We start from the raw sequence: 8,248 nt of genomic DNA, 5'->3' as shown, positions 1-8,248 counted from the left end.
AAAAAGATGAGATTTGTAGAAGACATTTCTAATTCCACATATATCAAAACTAGCTTTTGCCCGCGACTTCGTCCGCGTGGAATAGTAACTTTGGGAAGTATTTAATTTATTTAGGATACATTCTGCCAATAATAGCAGTTTTTTGTTCTTTCATCCATCCATGTTCTTTAGTAAAACATAAATATTTTGCGGGTAGCCACATTTTAGCAAAACGACGTGTATTCTACCCTGCCAGCACAAAAGGACTAATTCTTCATAGTGAACTCTTGACACCTTAGGTACGTCCTTTATTGTAAGTTAGGAGGATATGATTATAATTAAGACGGCATTTTAGCTACACATAGTTCCGATAAATATACTTATAGTAAATTTGTTTGGAATTCCGTAAGAATTTTCATCCCCATATTTTCAAGTAAATAGGTCGTATTTGAAAAGCGCCGGAACAAATGTTTTTTAGGGTTCCGTTCTTCAAGAGGAAAACATTGAACTCTTATAGGATCACTTTGCTGTCCGTCCGTCCGTCTGTCTGTCAAGACCCTTTATGCGGACCCTTTAGCGGAGTATCGGTATCAAGTTGAAATGAAAACCCTAAACTCAGGTCAATAGTCCCGAAAGCTGTGAAAAAATCAAACTTCTAAGTCAAGGCAATCAAAAGCTACAGTCATTAAAAAGGTGTTTTCATACAAATCGCCTTAACAGAAAAAGTTATAGCGCACTGCCGGCTGTCCTAGATACTTGGAATTTTGCATAAAGGTAGCTCTTATAGCACAATAAATAAGAAAAATCAGAAAATCATATTTTTCATGATGATCTCACATTGCGTACATTTTTCTTATGAGCTCTGCTATCACTGCATCATCCCCTCTGCTAACATCCCCTCGCAGTTAATGTTTTCAAATGATGGCATTTAAAAAAAAAAAAATTTTGTTACCTATTCATCATCATCATCAATCATCATCACCACAATCACCATCATCATAATCAGCACCACTCATCACCATCACCATCAATCAGCTCCACAGCCTCCGCTCCGCTAAGCAGCGTCCGCTAGCCTGCTCCAATGCCCTCCGCTCCGCTGCCTTCCTTCCACAAGCTTCCGCTCCGCCAGCCTCCGCTCCGCCAGCCTCCGCTCCGCCAGCCTCCGCTCCGCCAGCCTCCGCTCTGTCAGCCTCCGCTCCGCCAGCCTCCACTCCGCTAGCCTCTGCTCCGCCAGCCTCCGCTCCGCTCAGCAGCGTCAGCTCCGCTCCGCTACCTCCCCTCTACTTGACTGCCTCCGCTGCAGCCTGCATTGTCTCCGCTCCATCCGTTGCCTCCGCTCCACTCCGTTGCCTCGCTGCCTCCGCTCCGATGCCTCCGCTCCGTTCTCTCCGCTCCGCTCCACTGCCTCCGCTCCGCTACCTCCGCTCTACTTGACTGCCTACGCTGCAGCCTGCATTGTCTCCGCTCCATCCGTTGCCTCCGCTCCACTCCGTTGCCTCGCTGCCTCCGTTCCGATGCCTCCACTCCGTTGTCTCCGCTCCGCTCCACTGCCTCCGCTCTGCTCCGCCAGCCTCCGCTCCGCCAGCCTTCGCTCCGCCAGCCTCCGCTCCGCTCAGCAGCGTCAGCTCCACTCCGCTGCCTCCGCTCTACTTCACTGCCTCCGCTGTAGCCTGCATTGTCTCCGCTCCATTCGTTGCCTCCGCTCCACTCCGTTGCCTCCCTGCCTACGCCCCGATCCGGTCCGGTCCGAACAAATATCTATGTACCTATCTCACGTGCCCAAATGCCAAGTTTCATAAAGAACCATCGATTTATCTTCGACAATGATGATCTTCCAAATAAACTTTCATCCCCTATTTCACCCCCTCACAGGATGAATTTAAAAAAATGCGCGAACAAATATCTATTTATCTCTTATCACGTGCCGAAATGGCAAGTTTAATAAAGATTCATAGATTTATCTTCGATAATGACGACCTTCCATATAAACTTTCATCCCCTATTCCATCCCCTCACAGGTCGAAATTTCAAAAAAGCTCAACCAAATATCGACATTTCTTAGTAACTGCCTAAATGCCAAGTTTCATGGTTTTATCTTCGACAGCGACGAACTTCCACCATATAAACTTTCATCCCCTATTTCAACCCCTTAATGCCTCTTTTTCGCGATAAAAGATAGCCTATGTTCTTTCCCAAGATTCTATCTCTGTACCAAATTTCATCAAAATCGGTTCAGCGGTTTAGGCGTGAAAGCGTAACAGACAGACAGACAGTCAGACATACAGAGTTACTTTCGCATTTAAGTATAATATTAGTATGGATTTATTGCCTAAATGCCAAGTTTCATGGTTTTATCTTCGACAGCGACGAACTTCCACCATATAAACTTTCATCCCCTATTTCAACCCCTTAAAGCCTCTTTTTCGCGATAAAGATAGCCTATGTTCTTTCCCAAGGTCTATTCTATCTCTGTACCAAATTTCATCAAAATCGGTTTCAGCGGTTTAGGCGTGAAAGCGTAACAGACAGACAGACAGACAGACAGAGTTACTTTCGCATTTATAATATTATATAGTATTATATAGTATATATGTCGGCGGCCGATCGTAAAATCCGCCAGATCACGAAATTCCTAGGCATATCGTGAAACGCCGCCATTTCATGATATGCCTAAACGTTGGCCAGGCATATCACGATGTGCCTGAGAAATATACGGCAGATCGATTTAGAGCAACGCATTCGTCGATATTCCTAGCTCTATACCGGGCACATCGTAAAATAGTTTCTTATTTGGCCACTGGTGGCGCTGCGTATGCAATGGCGGCCGTGGACCAGCTGACCGTGTTTGTTTAGCGCGTGAAAAATGTCGGCGTCGCAACAAAATGATCTTTAAACTGAAAATAGTGATTGAATTCAAAATAGAAGTGCAAAAGAAGCTTTTGAACATCAGCTCCGTTCTTTTTATGTGAAATCAAACGGATTCTGTGCACAATGTGAAAAAACCATGGACGTCTGCCCGTATTTTAGAGGTTAGAATTTTGTTGGTAAATAAAGTATTCACTAGTTGTTATTATTTTTATATAGAAAATTTTAGGTACGACGAGCGAAGCGAGGAGTGGTTAGTATTAATTGTGATCACGCACGCACGAGCCGAGCGAGCGAAGCGAGCGTGCCGCGGCAGCGGCCGGCGAAGTGCCAGAACCGATATGGCGGCGTTTCATGATATGCCTAGGAATTTCATGATCTGCCTAAACTGGCCAAATCATGAAATGGCGGCGCTTCATGATATGCCTAGGAATTTCATGATCTGCCTAAACGTCACTAGGCAAATCGCTAAACGGTGAGTTATGAACGATATGGCGGATGTCCCTTAGCCAATTCATGAAATGGCGGCATTTCACGATATGCCTAGGAATTTCGTGATCTGGCGGATTTTACGATCGGCCGCCGACATATATAGTATATATAGTATGGATTGAGACAAATTGCCAGTTGAAAAGGAATCTATTCCTTAAATGGAAAACCATAAAGTTTTCATACAATTCCAAGGTAACATGTAAATTAATCAAGGTTACGTCTCAGTATACATTATGTATAGTAGCGAAATTAATAGCCACAATCTATCTGATTTACGTCAAATCATTGAAGGCTGAGATCATATTTGGTTTTACAATGCTGCTTGTAAAACTGCGGTGTATAATCAAATACAAAAAGCGATGCTGGAACAAAAGGTTATAATGCAACGCACGTTGAACAAAGGCAATCTATCTGCCGTTATTAATCGTTCTAGATCTAAGGGATCATTTAGATATATCATATATTCGGCTTCGTACAATGAACGATCTATGTATGTATGTAGATCAAAAAGCTAGCTGCACAGTTTCAACTAACCGAAGACAAAAATAATAACGTGACGATTGGGTACTTTCCTGGACAAAAATATTATTCTATTTAGCCCATTGTTAGTTATTTAGTTTCACCTATCCCATTGTCTGTCTGTCTGTCTGTAGTCAAATCTTGCAAGTTAAATTTGACCAATTTCCAGTAGTCGGATTGGCTTGATATTTGGCATAGCTACTTATGTGAATTGCGTGACGATACAATAATCTGGTAGTGACATCTTGGTAGTCCGGCCAGGATCGTCTCCGCAGGATGGAACTCTTCAACGGTTAATAGCATCGACTTGATATGCACATGTAGTTTGGGTGACAATGCAGGTACAGTCGACAAAAATCACAGTCAGCAAAAAAAACTTGTATTAAAAATGTTTTTTTTTTTTACTAAAAACTTATTTTGACAATCGAACAAAAAGTGACAAAGATGAAGTGATGCAAAGTTAGGATGTGGGGCCCGCGGGACTTTAACCGACTAACTTTAATTGACAAAAGAACAAATACTTGTCCAATATTTTTACCTTTCCCATTGATTAAATTTTATTTGACGTATAATGTGATGCCGTCTCTGTTTGTTTTGTTCGAATAGACGGAGACGGCATCACATTTATCCGTCAGATAAAATTAATCAATGGGTGGTGAAACAGCCCCATATTCTACTTTTTTAGGACTCTATCCTATTATTATTCCGTATTAATATGTGACCCGGGGTTAAAACGAATTCCGATTAGGTACTAACTTGTCTCTACTCATAATCCAACAATCAATGTATTTGCCCAGCAAATGTCGTAATGAAGGAAAGCTTCAAAGAAAACGGGTTTGTATACCGTATAACTTTGCAGAAAACTCTACCAGTTATTTGTTCTTGACTAAACTACAATTAGATCCAGCAGTATTCATAATTCCAACATGCAACAGCCCGGACATCAGTAAAGGCTCATTTACATGAGCGCCGGTTCCGAGCGGCACGTCGGAGGCGCAAATTGACCGTGACCGCTAATGTGATCACGTCTTTATGCGCTAAAGTCGAATGGTGGAAATTGGCGAAACAAATTAAATTGGAGAGGTGACGATATATCGTCACTACTTTGCAAAAAGCTCGTATCTCAAAATTGATACTTTTCTAATTGTACTTTACGAACATTATTTCGAAGGTCAATTTGTTGTATCTGAGACACGAGATTTTTTCAAAGTTGTGACGATATTTTGTATACATATGTTGTAATGTTCGTTATTCGCTGCACATAAAAGCTTCGCTATTAAGTCATATTCATATCATTATATGTTACCCGTGGCTTCATCGGTCAAGAATTTGTTTCTCCCGCGGGAACTACCTATATAAAATTTTCCAGGATAAAAACTATCCTATGAACGTAAATTATCTACATCTAAAATTTTATCTAAACTGGTTCAGACGTTAGGACCTGCATCAACTTTAAGCTGATATAAGATTGTTTTCATGTCTTTTTTAGAGTATATCTACGTGTTTGTTTGACGGTTTGTCTTGGAAATAGCGTTAGCCAATATTTGGGTCGTTGTAATGAAACCTAAGTATCCTATTTATTAGAAACTGCGTCAAGCAGTCCTACGCGGGTTTTTGTAAAGTACCTATTGCATTAACCTTGGTAATGTGATAGGATGACTAATGATCTGCTAAAAAAGTGCTGAGTCGAGTAACACAGACAGGTAACCGCCGTTAACGGATTCATTGGTATACAAAATGTGTATATCACTAATACAAGGACTTAATTTATTCGAGAACTGTCTGGAAATATGGTGATTTAGTTCTAAGATTGTATACAATAAGATGTTGTAAAAAATCATTTTTAATATAAGTTTTTTTGTTGAATGTAATTTTTGTGAACTGTACTTGCATAATTCTAACTACTGCCGTACTAAATTTCAAGTCGATTCGATCACTAGAAACGGGTGAATTTCGACTTGCTATATTTGACCCGAACAAATAAACTTTGCAAGTTAAATAAAAGCTTGTAAAGAAAGAACATTCTAGAACATTGATTAGAAGTAGGTTTATTAAAAGTTGACATATAAGACCCGAGTAGATGCAAAAATTTCTCAATGTATTTATTGTTGATTGCCACGACGGTTGCCATCAAACGGATAAAAATAAGTACTAATTATTATTTCGGAGAGAGTGACTGCACTGGCCACGGGCACTGGCACTGAGTGTTGCAGTGCCGAGTAAGAGGCGAATTAGTTACGGAAATACGTCACAGAACTATACCCGGAAGCAGAGAGACATTACAAGCATTCATCCCAATTAGAGGCAATTTCCGGAAGTTTACAGCGTGCCTAGAATACTTTAATTGAAATAAATAAAGCATAATAGAGAAGCAACATTAAGATTGACACTATAGTTCTTTTATATTTTATGAAACATAAATCTTCTAAGTCGCTACATACTCTTAGAGTGGTCGTCATTTGAGTTCACATCCTGTGACGATTTTCTTGGGAAAATAGTGAATATGGTTTCCCCTTGTTTTATAACACCTGTGCTGGAGTCCGGAGTTCATAGTTGGCAATGGAGAGCGCTGCTACTCATTCTCACATTAGAACTCTTATCGGACTTTTACGACACCCACGGGAAGAGATGGGTCTGTCTAACGAGTATTCTTAAACCAGGCACGTCACGGCAAGAAACATAAATAGAAATTGGAAATTACAAAATTATTGCAATTAGTCCATTTCTAAGTTTATTATATAGCAAGGGCATTGTTAGGAAGTTCGGGTATAGCATAATAAAAATAATAGAAAAGTGATCAAATAAAACTGTAGCAATCTTATTAAAATAATAAAATCGAAGCTAGTTTCGTGAAAAGTGCATCATTCTTACAATTAAATTGTAAAATTTGCAAACAATCGGGTGCTTATTCTTGCAACACAAGTCATTGATTCGTACTGCTATCAGCTATCACCAACTTTCCTTTAAGCACTAACAATCGATTGAGGTTATTCTCGATTGCTATCAACTCGGCAGTCGCCGTCTAATATTTTTATTGAAAGTTTTAAGTGTGCAATTAGTTAATTTGTACTACAAAATCGCCGCGGCGGGCACGCGATACTTTCTAACTGCGACATTCACAAGTTTGGTTAATATACATTTATTGAAGGACTTTGCTATACAGTTGTGTTCACACATAGTTCAGAATTACGTACGGCGAATAAGGTGTTACGATGAAAGGACAACGACAAACAGAATGATGTTTAGAAATGGAGAGCGGGTTGGGATATTTATAGTTACTTGGGATATTTTAATAATGTAAGTAGGTATAGGTAGGTATAAGTAAAGTATCGAAATGTGTACCCTTTGAGGTAAAACTACAACTTATCATGACTGATATGATTTGTTATTTACATTGTAAGAGTCATATATCTTTTTATGTTATAGCCTAACATTCAATAAATTTAACCGATTACTTCGCTTTGCGAAATGTCGCATGCCCGGCGTTCTCACGACTTCATATAAATTAACATGGGTTCCATGGCAATCTACAATGTGGTCAATTCTGAATTCTGAGCCCCTTATAAGGGACAGATTTATGTCGCATATAAACAAAATCTCGAAGCTGTCGTTTCGCTGTACTGATATATTAATAATTAGAGCAAAGTCGTCGTATATTATCGACGTATTTAACGTAGCTATACTATATGAATGTCGTGTTAGACCAATTTACAACCGTGATGTTAGTAAAAATATGTTTAACAATGCAATACAGTACAGATATTCTTTATTGAATACCACAAAGCAATACAGTGAAATAATAAAAACGAATACCTAATAAAAATTAAGTAGACAGTAAGCGGTCTTCAAATAAATTGCAATATCTAGTACCCATTACTAGATTTCCAATTCTGTTAAGATGAAGGTCTAACCATATAACTTCCATTGGGCATCAATATCGACTCTACATAAGGTAATTTCGCTTATTGCATTAAGGTTACACCTCAACACCTATAGCACCTACCTCATTATATAGCACTAATTACCTGTTTGTGCAATTAATGTCAGCTGTCACGGCCGCACAGCCTTCACGGTGGACTGTTGTAACTTTATACGCAGGCGTAGACAATGCCATCCAAGCTCATAGAGCACGCACAATTCCTATTTATTTAAGTACAATATACAAATGGTTTGTTTTTTTGAAATCCTGTTCTAGTGTATTAGAATTTAAACTTGTGTATTTCATCTGCAAGAAATTCACTAATCCCGCGGAAAATCTTTCTTTGAATAGACGCATAAAGCCAGTAACAGAAATTACGATATACGTAGACGACCACATACCTAGTTGCGACACATGTTTCTTTAAGAATTTTCTGAGATACTTTAGGACATGCTTCTTGTGTCGTAATCCTCA

The sequence above is a fragment of the Choristoneura fumiferana genome, chromosome 18, assembly GCF_025370935.1.
Source record: "Choristoneura fumiferana chromosome 18, NRCan_CFum_1, whole genome shotgun sequence".
Lineage (NCBI taxonomy): Eukaryota > Metazoa > Arthropoda > Insecta > Lepidoptera > Tortricidae > Choristoneura > Choristoneura fumiferana.
Note: the sequence above shows the minus strand (reverse complement) of the source record.